Source organism: Pseudorasbora parva, chromosome 12, assembly GCF_024679245.1.
Source record: "Pseudorasbora parva isolate DD20220531a chromosome 12, ASM2467924v1, whole genome shotgun sequence".
NCBI lineage: Eukaryota > Metazoa > Chordata > Actinopteri > Cypriniformes > Gobionidae > Pseudorasbora > Pseudorasbora parva.
In genome coordinates this window covers 40,157,197-40,172,365 of record NC_090183.1, presented here as the reverse complement: position 1 = coordinate 40,172,365, position 15,169 = coordinate 40,157,197, and the positions used below count along the sequence as shown (strand labels likewise).

At 36.5% G+C, this 15,169-nt stretch overlaps 1 pseudogene; it reads left to right on the top strand.

The window, feature by feature from the left end:
• The first annotated feature begins 4,759 nt into the window (after positions 1 to 4,759).
• LOC137093374 (immunoglobulin-like and fibronectin type III domain-containing protein 1) lies at positions 4,760 to 11,635 on the top strand (annotated as a pseudogene).
• The last annotated feature ends 3,534 nt before the right edge of the window (positions 11,636 to 15,169 follow it).

Here is a 15,169-nt window from a genome sequence, read left to right as displayed (position 1 = left end):
TTGGCGGGGCGATGCAGCGTCGGAGTGGTTCTACGGCAGCCGCGGGGTGCACAAAATAATGATCGCATACAAGAAATGATGGAGAATTTATACATTACGGAGAAACAAGAAATAACTACACATGGCATGCATACAAATATATATTTATTATGGCGACGAATTAAAAAGGAATCCCCTTGTTTTAATTAAAAGTATATGGGCGGACTCCCTATTGGCCCGGGCCCATTTGCACGTGCGGTGGGCTATGCATGGGTATCTGCATGCCCAGACCTATGCATGATCTGACGTTATTTCAGTGCCTTATTCACACTTAGCCACAGTGTGGCACTGTATGAATGATCAGCACATGATCAGTCTGAGACAAACAGTTTGAAGCAATTATTCACTACACATTCAATTGACAAGATTAATGGTCCTTACTGGGGAAGGGATGTAATTTAGGCACTTTAGGCAAGTGATTAATAACTCAAATATAATTGATCTATCCAACTGTATTAATAAGTTTCCATTTGGTTGGGGTGAGTAAATCTGCAAACTTGCTTATTTTCATCTTCTTATTCATTTTTCAAACTTCAGATAGAGATTTTGTGTAAACCTTGTTTTTTTTTGTTTTTTCTTCCATTTTCTTTTAATTGCATGGTTATGTTTATTCAATATTGTTAAAATCCAATATTTTACATATAAATGCTACAGGATTCACATTTTCTGTAACACTATTTTACAGTGTCCTTGTTAAACATCTTGCATGATGTAGGCCTACTTAGCCTACTTGGCCTAATCACAGTAAATTATGTATAATTACAAGCATCTAACCCTAATTCTAGAGTAAGTACATGTTGATCATTAATATTACTCAAAGGGTAAGTTCACCCAAAAAAGAAAACGCTGTCATTAATTACTAACCCTTAATGTCGTCCCAAATCCTTAAGACTTTCATTCATCTTCAGAACACAAATTAAGATATTTTTGATGAAATCCATGAACTCTCTGACCCCTCCATAGACAGCAATTTAATTACCACTTTCATGGTCCAGAAAGTAAGTAAAAACAGTCCATGTGACTACAGTAATTCAATCTGTTGTTTAATAAAGTCTTTATTTTTGTTAGTTTCTTGCACACACAAAAGTATTCTCGTCACTTCATAAAATTACAGTTGAACCACTGGAATCACATGGACTATTCTAACGGTGTCTTTCCTTTCTGGGCATTGAAAGTGGTAATTCAATTGCTGTCTAGGGAGGGGTCAGAGAGCCGATTTCATCAAAAATATCTTAATGCGTTTTCCGAAGATGAACAAAGGTCTTACACAAGGGTGAGTAATTAATGACAGATTTTCATTTCTGTCAGGACCACTATTGTCAAAGATGATTGACAATTAGCATACAGTTTGGATTGGCGGTATATGGTTCTGTTCTGGGCAAGAAGTCCCTGCGCATTTCTTCAGCCTAGCATGGATAAGAGCAGGGAGAGAAGTGATAAGCAATTAGGGTAAACAGAACATAACCAATATAATGTATTGTAGATATCGATATTTAAATAATAGTTTAAATAATAGTTTTTAAACAAAATAGTTTTAAGAATTTAGTCTGATACCAGGGCAATCAGAATACGAAATCCTGACTGAATAACAGAAGGAGCTGAGTATAGAAGACAGTAAATTATCTCTGGAGCTGCTGATATTACTGAAGGAGCTATGTATTCTGTGATAGATGACATATTCCTATACATTTACATTTATGCATTTGGCAGACGCTTTTATCCAAAGTGACTTACATTGCATTTAAGGTACACATTTTGACATTATTGTCAATTCTTGCTTTCCCTGGGAATTGAACCCATTGACCTTGATGTTGGTAGCACCACACTCTACTGGTTGAACTACAGGAAAGCCATATAGCCTATAGGTAGACATTAACAGCTGACGTGAGCTTTACTAACGTGAACCTGCCAGAATTGACACTATACGCTTGATTTTTGGGTTAATTAACCCTTTAATACAAGCAATGCAAAAATGCATGCCGTATATAATCAGTATCCCAGTGCTCTTTGGTGATAGTTCAACTCATTTAAACAAATCAAGCCAAGGCATTTCAATTTAAGGAAAAATATAAAAAGCCTTTATTCAATCATGGTTAAGGCTAGAGACACATTTGAAGATTTTAAGCTCGATTTTGAGCCTGATTTACACCCCCAAGCGATCCGGGGACAAGGCCTGATTTGAGGCTTGTCACAAACAAATTTTTCCTCCTAAAATATTCAATTGTGTGGTGTCATTACGATCATTTTTCTGCTCCTGATCGTGTCAGAGCCCACACAATCCGAAATCGTAAATATCAAACATGTTTTTGTACAGCAGTAGTTCACCTGCAAGAGAGAAAATTTTGATGATTAATACATTTTGAATATGTTGTGTTTAATTCTATTTTGGTAAGGTATTGTCTCTTTATAGACCTCTTGTTAATCATCTAAATTTTCTCTCTTGGGATTATTTTATAATCAAGTGACTGTCATATGACTAATTGAATATTGTACAAAAGGACTTGAGTGTTCAGTCTGACAGTCTGATAAAGGCTTATTATCAGCAACGCGTCAGTGTGCGGTTACTTGTTACCTGTTTTTAAATGCCTAAGCCATGTATAAAGGCATTTGAAAACAGGTAACAAGTAACCACACACCGATGCGATGCTGCAAAACATCAGACTGTGAACACTCAAGAGTCCTTTTGAAGGCTGAATAAAGGCTGTTTTATATTTTTCCTTAAATTCTAGAGTGCCTTGATATGTTTTTGTTTGTCAGTACTTATTTGCATAATTACGCTGCAACAATGGCCCCTTAAAATAAAGTGTAACCACCTTTTCTTTCAAAAATACATTACTTTACAGTCCCTAAAAAAGTTATGATCGTATAACCTATAAAGAAGTCATAATTGACTTGATCTGATATAATATACTGGAAATAGGAAATATGTATTTCAGCATTAAAGGGGTAGGTGTTAGTTCACAAATGAAATTTATCCTATGGTTTACTCACCCTCAGCCATCCTAGGTATATATGACTTTCTTCTTTCACCAAAACACAATCAAAGTTATATTAAAAAATGTCCTGGATCTTCCAAGCGTTATTATGGTAATGAATGGCAATTTTGAAGCCTAGGAAAGTGCATCCATCCATCACAAAAGTAATCCACACGACTCAGTGGGGTTTATAAAGACTTTCTGAAGCAAAGTGATGTGTTTGTGTGAGAAAAATATCCATATTTAAAACTTTATAAATAAAAATAATTGGGTTCTGACAGACGGCCATACACATCGGTTTACGTGAAAGAGTAACCCCTGACCATTGACGAAAGCAGAAACGCAGAGGATAACAAAACACCCGTCGTTAGAAGTATAAAACAGGATTTTTTTAAGGAGAAATTTTAACAATTGAGAAGAGGAGCTTGAGTTTATTGCCCAGCCCTATTTGTTGAACCATGCATCACAGCTTATGCTGCTCCTACATCCTACATTGTCAGGGGTTACTCTTGTAGCACAAGTCGACTTGCGTAGGCCATTTGTTGGAAGCCAGTTATTTTAGTTTATAAAGTTTTAAATATGGATATTTTTCTTACAAAATCCCATAGCTTTGCTTCAGAAGGTCATTATTAACCCCTTGGAGTCATATGTGTTATGGATGGATGGACTTTTTTGGACTTCAGGATCACCATTCACATACAATTAAAGGGTTAGTTCACCCGTAAATGAAAATCCTGTCAATAATTACTTACCCTAATGTTATTCGACACCCTTAAGACCTCTGTTCATCTTTGGAACACAAATGAAGATATTTTTGTTGAAATCTGATGGTTTAGACAGGCTTTCATTGCTTCTCAATATCGCTTCCCGTTTCCTCGCTGGAATACAACTGGAATTTTATATATATATATATATATATATATATATATATATATATATATATATATATATATATAAAATTCCAGTTGTGTTCATCTGAAAGAAGAGTCATAACCACCTATGATGGCTTGAGAAATAGCAAACCATAGGATAATTTTTGGGTGATCTATCCCTTTAAGTTTTAACCTGAAAGTACAGCAGCATGTTCTCTTAATACTATAATGAACACTGTAACTACTGTTGATACAAGATAAACATTTAAAGCCCACATTAACTTCCTTGATAAACTGGAGTTCTTACACCTACACAATATTGCATTTCTCCTCCCAGTTCTAAGCTCAAGACACTGAATCTCTGATCCATGCCTTCATACCTTCTTTCCTCAACTGTTTCAGTTATCTCTTAATGAGTATGCTTGCTAAAACCCCTGCCAGATTTGAATTCAACAGTTAATTTCTTCAATCTGCCCACATCTTCATATATTATAATAATATTTAGGATATTTAGGATAATATTTAGGATATTATATATCTATATATATCCTAAATATCTTGTTTTTTTCTAGATGATAGGACTGACTTCACCACTGGAGAGTGAAATATAATGTTAGAGGTGAACCAGCAGAACTAGAACCAGTTTGTAACCTGAGCACAAACAAGGCCAACAGGGATGGGGTGAATTAATGATACTATACATTATCGATGTATGTGTTAAAGTCTTTTGTAATTGCTCTTTATTTTTCATTTCTCACTACTGCTAGTTGTACTCTAAAGTTGGAGATAAACAAGAGTTGGTAATACAAAGCTGCAAATATTCATCCTAAAGACAGAATCAGGCTGAAGTGATTAAGTGTAAGACTGACCGCCATGGCAACAGCTGGAGGTATTGCTTTTTCACAATGGTATATTATTTGTTTAAACATCAATAAATGTTTATTATATTAAGAAAACAGCCTCATAGGCCCAGTTTCACAGACAGGGCTTATATTAAGTATTAGGCCATAGTTCAATTAGGACATTTATATAGCTTTTATAAATGTGCCTTAGAAATAAATAAATAAATAAACATTACTGGTGTAAATCTTGAGATAAACAATATGCAGTGACAGGGAAAGTTGCTTTTTAGTTAAAATAGCTCAAACATGCATTTTAGTCTGGGAATAAGCTTAAGCATTGTCTGTGAAACCAGTGGATAATGTTAATAAAATAAATCCAAGAGTAATTATGATTAGTATTAAAAACATCTCTAAATATTATAGATATTCCTAAATTTGACCCCAATGACCTCTCCAAAAATGTGCTGGTTAAAGCTGGCCAGTCTGCGTCCTTTAAAATGCTATTTCCACCTCAAGACTCGTTGGAGATCAACTGGTTTAAGGATGACATAGAGCTTTTTGATGGAGGCAGAATAAAAGTAGTAAAGGAATTAAACCAGAGCCGTCTTCAGATAAAAGAATGCCTGCGATCTGACTCTGGGGAAATTAAGATGCAGCTTAAAAACTCCTTTGGTACCGCAGAGGCCTTTTCTAGGCTTATTGTGGTTGGTATGTTGCTACTCCACTGTATTTTGAATGTATTCTGAGAGATAAATATTTATAAGCCTTCTGCTTTTTACATAGAGATTCATACATTAACATTAAATGTAGAGATTCATACATTAACATTAAACTGACACATTAAGTATTTCAAATAACTCTGCAGACAAACCAGGACCACCACAAGGGCCAGTAGAAGTGATTGACAGCTCATCTTCTGTCATTGAAGTTGAAATGAAATCCACCTAGTGACACTGGAGGTTCTGAAGTGACAAACTACCTCGTTGAGCGTCAACAGATAGGGCAGAGTATGTGGAAGAAGGTGTGGGATATACTTCAGCCGAGAGCCTGTCCTTTCGAGAAATGTGTCCCATCTACTCTGGGAACCCGCTGGGTATCAGTGATCCTCTGGAGACGGAAAGCATCTCAGCTGGAACTCTGAGTGAGAGACTGCATGAGTGCTGATCCTTAAAGGGATACTTACAGCTTTTCATATTAAACTATGTTATTTCCTTAACTAAGACGAGTTGATACATCTCTCGTCTCAGTGCGTGCTCTTAATCTCTCTGATGCGCGGTGATGATCTGATAGCATTTAGCTTAGCCCACTAAGCCCAGTTCATTCACTATGGTACCAAACAGAGAAGTTAGAAGCGACCAAACACCTCCACGTTTCCTCTATTTACCCAATAGAGGTAAATAGAGGAAACATTTGTTACACGAATAGTTGAACGATCATGTATGGTGACATAAAATAAAACGTAGTGCTTTTCTAAGCGGATTAAAAAGGAGAACTATAATGTAAGGCGGAATAGCACTTCTGAGAGTACTTCGACTCGGCGCAGTAAAAAGTCTCGGCTGAAACATCCTCCCTGAACATCTCCCCCTCCCCCCTATTGACAGAAATGAGAGGGCAAGGGGAAGATTTGATGGAGGATGTTTCAGCCGAGACTTTTTACTGCGCCGAGTCGAAGTACTCTCAGAAGTGCTATTCCGCCATACATTATAGTTCTCCTTTTTAATCCGCTTAGAAAAGCACCACGTTTTATTTTATGTCACCATACATGATCGTTCAACTATTCGTGTAACTGTATTTAAATAGAGGAACCGTGGAGGTGTTTGGTCGCTTCTAACTTGATCTCTGTTTGGTACCATAGTGAATGAACTGGGCTTAGTGGGCTAAGCTAAATGCTATCAGATCGTCACCGCGCATCAGAGAGATTAAGAGCACGCACTGAGACGAGAGAGGTATGTATCAACTCGTCTAAGTTAAGGGAATAACAGTTTAATATGAAAAAGCGGTGAAGTATTTAAGGGACATAAATAATACATATTATAAATAAATGCATACAGAAATACATAAAACTAAATGGTAGTTTTTTCTACTTCTTAAACAAGTAATCATAAGTTTTATGTTGCAGTGTTCCCTGGTCAACCTGCCCCACCGAAGGTGGTCAGTGCATTCAAAAACTGTATTAACCTAACATGGACTCCACCAGAGAAAGATGGAGGAACCAACATACTGGGCTCCCAGCTGGAGTAACGCAAGAAAGATACAAACCAGTGGGTGACTCTGAACCCTGTTAATGAACCTATCCAAGGTACCGTTCTCCAACATTGGCTCATCAAAAGAGCTCCTCTACCTACATTTCTGCAAAACATACCGATACATAAAATCCAATGCATTTTTCAGATTAAACTATATAGTGACTAAAACATAAATTATGACCACGTGGGCAGATTAATGGCTGTTTGTCAAAAACGCACAATAAAATTACTGTCTCCAAAAAGAAAGGATCAAGTCTGAACCGCCTCAACGAGTCGTTTGTATTTCGATTCTCACTGTGATGGTTCTATGTCACTAGAAAAGACGTTTGCATAATGCCCACCTATGTTGAACATTGTCAACCCGCAAACAACTTGACCAGCCCTTAAACATTATTTTACTGATGATTGCTTCTCAAATCGCAAAGCACATGCTCTTGAAAAATGGGTCAGAACCCAATTTATTTGGACCATCTTGCTCCTCAGAATCACAATACTGTCGTTTACCTTCCGACAAGTGATGTAAGCAATAGACCAATCACAACAGACTAGGCCATCTGGTCAATCAGAACAGAGTAGCTCATGGAAAAGAGGGATTTAGACAAGTCGTTTGAGAATCATTGAAAAATGTGGTGATGTGCAACGTATATTCTGAGAAAATTAAAAGTTTGTTGACCATTGATGCAAGTAAAAAAAAAAATGACGAGCCTTTAAAATAGCTTACTAAGGGCACTTTATGTTTAGGGTAGGGTTTAGAGTAGGTCGTAAGTTATTAGAGCATGAATATTTTAGCACCATTTAGACATGCGAAACGCGGTGCGATACGTACAACAACCAAGTATGTTGCAGATTTATGTTCATCTGTTTTGGATAAAACTGAATACTCTTATTAGACATTTCAGTTTGATAGTTTTTCAAGGCCTGTAAGAAACAAGCAATGCATAATTTTAGGTCTTTACTTTCAAAATCAAAAGGTTTTTGGTTCAACTACAGTTATACAAGAGTCATATGCTTTAACAAGCTAATTGTCACTTCCCTAACTATATAATTCAGATTTATATAGCTGAAGAAAAAAAAATCAAGAGTGGGCATAGCTAAAGTGAAAAAAATCCATGAGCTTCTAATAAACCCAATGAATGTATAGCAAGTGAACCGGAAAACCTTGATTGTAATTACTGTCTATCTTTGGGTTACAATTAAACAAGAATTACAGGGTTTGAGTTGGACATTCATTTGTGGACAGAAGCAGCATCTAAAGTAAATGGAAATGATTTTTCCATATAACTTTTAAACTATGTCATTTGAAAACAATAGTTTTCTGATTAACTAAATTCAATTTAGATAAAAACACCATACAATTCATAAAAGTAATATAATAAAATATATTATATATTTAAATCATATATATATGTGTGTGTGTGTGTGTGTGTGTGTGTGTGTGTGTGTGTGTGTGTGTGTGTGTGTGTGTGTGTGTGTGTGTGTGTGTGTGTGTGTGTGTGTGTGTGTGTGTGTGTGTGATTTAAATAAAACAAGTTAATTTAGAAGTTTTCCAAGACATAGATAACTTTTAATTGACACCTTTGAAACGTTTAGAATCGTGAAGTTGGACTATTCTAATGATTTACATATTCTTCTGGGTCTCATAAATATGCATTATTTTGTAATGTGTTTTTATGAGTACGTTCTAAACAAAACACTTCAGCACACCAAGCAGCATCTTGTCATCATTACATTTGTACATTGGTGACTGTTGACATGAAATCCTCCGTAAAGAATCAGTGATTATTATGATTTCTCTTCACATTCGCAGAAATAAGCAGCTGCAGGAAGCTGAGGTTATTTCACTATAAATCCCCATTACAGACACTAAAAAAACCTTTACATTAAAAACAACAACTTTACATTATGTATTATCCAATATGGCAATACGTAGCAATATTTGGCACAGAGAGCCCGTGCACAAGGCTCTCAGACGTGCATCTCTCATCTGAACACTCACCCTGCAGTGAAATCACACCAATATGTCACTGTTATTGATATACCCTTCATGCATTAAAAAAGGGAAAAAAGGAGCAGATGTCAATTGAGCAAGATTCAAACTTGCAACTCTTAAAGTAAAAAATATTCCCCTGAGCCACAAGAGCTCATGTTTAGGTAGAAGGCTCCAGCCCCCTAAGACTGAAATCCAATAGCCTCAGGTAAGGGTCTAAATAGCCTTGCACTTTACCTAAGGGATCTCTTATGAATTCTCATAGAAACCTCCAATCAGTTTCAAGACCTTCTAGACCTCAACCCTAGGTGATTATATATATATATATATATATATATATACACTTTATCTTTATCTAAAATAATGAATAAAGACTTGTTTTGTCTAGAGTATTTGAAAGAATCTCTATCAAATTATTTTAACGGTCACTGGTCGCAATTTACTGGCATAACAATGTAATAGATAGAATCTTTATTTGAAATGTAACATTAGTTATTAGGCTATTTCCTTTCAAGCAAACAAACCAGTGCCTTTTGCTGCTTAGTGACAGTTACGATGAAGTAAACCAGAAATTCAGCCATATTTTGCCAGATTACATAAACTCTGTCAGCAATTTGAGTGAACAGGATTTGTGAAAGATAACCCACCAAATTGACTAATGGTTTGACACTGTTACCCTCATTTTTTGTCCGCATTTGGTGGGTATTAATTTCAAACCGTCATTATGAAATTTTACAGTATAGGCCTTATCATACACCCGGCACAATGTGGAGCCAGGCATGATGCAACTGTTTGTAGCTAGTTTCAGCCCAATGCAGTTATCTTTCTGACGTCCTGTGCCACATTGTTTAAATAACAAATGCATTCGCTGCCGTTTTGCACCCATGGTCTGAAAACAAGGTGCGTTCAGGTGCATTGTTGGTGCATTGCTATTTTGATGCAATTTTTTTTTTTGGTTATTTAAAGGGCACGTTAGTAAAAATGGTCTTATAGGAGGGTCCACAACACACATACACTCTGCTTATTACACACACAGGGATGCGCAGCAGAACACAAACATGTTTAAATATGAAAAAATGTAATTAAAATGTAAAAAGATTATTATTGTTTACATAAATCTAAAAATGCCTCAATGTCATAATGGATAGTCATTGCATGTATCAGAATTAGCCTATTTGCAGTAATGACGGGCAAGCAGCCGTCATTGGACAAGCAGATCTGTTTCCTCGCTAGAGAAGCATTCAGTTTTTCTGCTTGAAAATTCCACCATGTAAATAGCGAATCCGCCATGGCGCAAGCACAACTGGCTTTTATAGGGAATGGAAGATGAGACTCTGATTTATTGCATTACGTCCAAAACACACTCGCCATTACGAGAATAGGGACAACCCTTTTAGTAGGGAGCGCCTTCCCGTTGTTAAACTACAGCAAAAAGAGATTCAGAGATGCCCTAAGTGCACTTGCGTCGACCATGCGCTCGGATCATTAAAATAGGGCCCAATATCTTGTGTGCAAACTGCTTAATTACATTGTTGTTATGACAGTATTGTAAACCAAATGGTAATGTTAAGTAGCCTTGTGTTATACAAGTTTTGGAATAAAAAGTATGGTAGATTCAGTGAAAATAATGAAAGTAATGTTAAATCAAAACAAATCAGCCATGTCAGGCTAATTTACAGTCCCTAGCGCTATACTTCCATTGAAATTAAGGTTATCATAGCACTACTTTAAGAGATTCTTCTGCAGGCAGACATAGCGGAGATGGCTCTCTTCAGTCATTCATTCACTCTTTCCAGGAGCGTTGCACATGCAAAGCCAGGAGCATTTTTATTTCTTTATTTTTGTGACAACTGAGAAGGCTTGATTCTCATGATTTCAGTCCTAAGACGGTCCTCCCAAACACTTTCTCATCAGATTTACGCAAATCTCATAGATGACCTATTTTGGTCTCAAATAGGTGAATTCTCACTAAAAGGTGAGGAGTTTGCATATATGTATTTTGTACTAATAAACAGAAATATTTCTTTAAATGAAAGCATAATCACTTCCTGTTTTGATGATCTCATCACAGCCACAACTCAAAAATGCAGAATAACAACTCTTCCTCATTCATTCCAAGAATACGCTGATATCAAAGCTTAATCTTCTAATCCAATTAACACAATCTCACCTATAATTAAAGTACCCACTTTTGATTTCCTGTGATATATCCTCAAGCAAAAATAATCTCCATGTGATAAAGGCAATATTCAAACATGTCCTAATGAGCACAATGGTGTGACTCCACCAGCAGATAACAGTACTAATTATGCATCTCCAGACATGTTGGTTATCAAGTCACTGGCTTTGACATGTTACCATGACTATTAAAATAATAGCTCTTACAGCTCTGATGCAGTGAAAGATGTGTCTGAGGGGTCAGAGTATGAGTTCAGAGTATCAGCCTTTAATATGTCTGGGGCTGGAGAACTCTCTGATGGTCTGTGCTAAAAACCCCAACAGGAAGTTCTGTTCATAATAGTTTCTTAAAAGATATTATTAATGCACTGAATTTAACATTTTATCCTTCTTTCAACTTTCACACCATTAATTTACAGTCAGACCCCGCTTCAAAGGTCCTGTAGACTTCATGGATGCGAGAGCAGGAAATTCTATCAGAATCAGTCGATTATGAGGTACTTTGATTTGTGCATGCTGTGAATTAAACTAAGTGAGCCCTTATCCCCAAATTAACATGTCTAACATTAGTAAGAACATGTACATTTGTTCCAAAGCAAATTAATGTTAATAACTTGATAAACGTTTGCAGTTTCTACCTTATTTAATCACGCTACTGCGTAATTTAACAGCAGGTAAAATTATTTGCTGTCAAACTTCATTCCAGCCCACATACAAATAATATCCATTAAAAATGTCATGAACTGGCTTTTATATATATATATATATATATATATATATATATATATATATATATATATATATATATATATATATATATACAGTCTTGTTCAAAATAATAGCAGTACAATGTGACTAACCAGAATAATCAAGGTTTTTAGTATATTTTTTATTGCTACGTCGCAAACAAGTTACCAGTAGGTTCAGTAGATTCTCAGAAAACAAATGAGACCCAGCATTCATGATATGCACGCTCTTAAGGCTGTGCAATTGGGCAATTAGTTGAATTAGTTGAAAGGGGTGTGTTAAAAAAAATAGCAGTGTCTACCTTTGACTGTACAGACTCAAAACTATTTTGTACAAACATTTTTCTGGGATTTAGCAATCCTGTGAATCACTAAACTAATATTTAGTTGTATGACCACAGTTTTTTAAAACTGCTTGACATCTGTGTGGCATGGAGTCAACCAACTTGTGGCACCTCTCAGCTGTTATTCCACTCCATGATTCTTTAACAACATTCCACAATTCATTCACATTTCTTGGTTTTGCTTCAGAAACAGCATTTTTGATATCACCCCACAAGTTCTCAATTGGATTAAGGTCTGGAGATTGGGCTGGCCACTCCATAACATTAATTTTGTTGGTTTGGAACCAAGACTTTGCCCGTTTACTAGTGTGTTTTGGGTCATTGTCTTGTTGAAACAACCGCTTCAAGGGCATGTCCTCTTCAGCATAGGGCAACATGACCTCTTCAAGTATTTTAACATATGCAAACTGATCCATGATCCCTGGTATGCGATAAATAGGCCCAACACCATAGTAGGAGAAACATGCCCATATCATGATGCTTGCACCTCCATGCTTCACTGTCTTCACTGTGTACTGTGGCTTGAATTCAGAGTTTGGGGGTCGTCTCACAAACTGCCTGTGGCCCTTGGACCCAAAAAGAACAATTTTACTCTCATCAGTCCACAAAATGTTCCTCCATTTCTCTTTAGGCCAGTTGATGTGTTCTTTGGCAAATTGTAACCTCTTCTGCACATGCCTTTTTTTTAACAGAGGGACTTTGCGGGGGATTCTTGAAAATAGATTAGCTTCACACAGACGTCTTCTAACTGTCACAGTACTTACAGGTAACTCCAGACTGTCTTTGATCATCCTGGAGGTGATCATTGGCTGAGCCTTTGCCATTCTGGTTATTCTTCTATCCATTTTGATGGTTGTCTTCCGTTTTCTTCCACGTCTCTCTGGTTTTGCTCTCCATTTTAAGGCATTGGAGATCATTTTAGCTGAACAGCCTATCATTTTTTGCACCTCTTTATAGGTTTTCCCCTCTCTAATCAACTTTTTAATCAAAGTACGCTGTTCTTCTGAACAATGTCTTGAACGACCCATTTTTGTCAGCTTTCAAATGCATGTTCAACAAGTGTTGGCTTCATCCTTAAATAGGGGCCACCTGATTCACACCTGTTTCTTCACAAAATTGATGACCTCAGTGATTGAATGCCACACTGCTATTTTTTTGAACACACCCCTTTCAACTAATTCAACTAATTGCCCAATTGCACAGCCTTAAGAGCGTGCATATCATGAATGCTGGGTCTTGTTTGTTTTCTGAGAATCTACTGAACCTACTGGTAACTTGTTTGCCACGTAGCAATAAAAAATATACTAAAAACCTTGATTATTCTGGTTAGTCACATTGTACTGCTATTATTTTGAACAAGACTGATTATTATGCTAATTATGACTAATTATGCTAAGGACTTCATATTTTACAATAACATTACTTAGGCTATATATATATATATATATATATATATATATATATATATATATATATATATATATATATATATATATATATATATCAGGGTATTCTCACAAAAATGCGTATAAATAGTACGAGTGTGCAATGTTGTGGAATGTATACGCCAAAACTCATTTTGGCGTGTCTATGGCACGCTGTTTTTTGCGTGCATATGATACGCATTTTATGGCGTATTATACATACGAACCCCCCACCCCACTACCCTAAACCTACCCAAGAGCGTGTCATATATACGCCCCACTACCCTAAACCTACCCAAGCGCGTGTCATATATACGCCATAAAGTGTGTATCATATGCACGCCAAAATGAGTTTCCACGACATTGCACACTCGTACTATTTATACGCATTTATGTGTGATCGGGTTGATATATATATATATATATATATATACTTTCAGCTGTCTTTTAAATGTTGTCAGTGATTCTGCCTTCTGGATGGAGGTGGAAGATCATTTCACCAGCAGGGAACAGTGAATGAAAATGTGCTGGAGAGGGATTTCATGCCTCTCGGTGATGGTACCACAAGCCTTTGCTCTTTAGCTGAGCGAAGGCTTCTGGTGGTGGTGTAGACTCGTAGAAGCGAGTCAAAGTATGCAGGTGTGGATCTGTAAGCAAGAGGCGTCAGCACCTTGAACTTGATGCGAGTGGTAGCCAGTGCAGAGAGATGAAGAGAAGTGTGACATGGGCTCGTTGAAGACAAGACGTGCCGCTGTGTTCTGGATCATTTGAAGTGTTTGGATCCCACACGATGGAAGTCCAGCCAGAAGCGCATGGCAGTAGTCAAGCCGAGAAATGACCAGAGCTTGGACGAGAAGCTGTTTTCCAGGAATGGTCTGATCTTCCCGATGATGTGCAGCACAAACCTGAATGAGCTAGCTGTGTTTGAAATGTGGTCTTTGAAGGACAGCTGGTCATCAAAAGTTACACCAAGATTTCGGACCGACTTTGAGTGGGGAAATCGAGAAATGAATTTTGCTGATACTGATTTCATTTCATTAGTAACAGCCCTATTGTGTCCTTTTGTTCTAACTGAATTAATTGATTAAATGTAAGAACTTGACTCAGAAGATGGTGCATACATTTATTTGGGTTTAAAAAAATGCCTTTAAAATGCCCATGAAAGGTAAACATTTTTTTTAACTTATTTATTTATTTTTAAATTATTTCTGTCACTGCTGCGAACTGACCACCTCACAGACCATAAGGAAATATACAAAAAACAATAATTATCATTATTGATAAAATCCAGCAAATAGCAAGATATAATTTTTTGTCAATATCACACAAATATATATATATATATATTATATATAGTATGAGGGGCGGTGAAACACTCAGTTTCAGTCAATCTCATGTCAATCTTGAGTACCTATAGAGTAGTACTGCATCCTTCATATCTCCGAAAATTCTTTCGTTTTATTATATTTATTAAAAAAAGATAGGCTGTACCGAGTCTTTCCGGAAAAAAAACGAG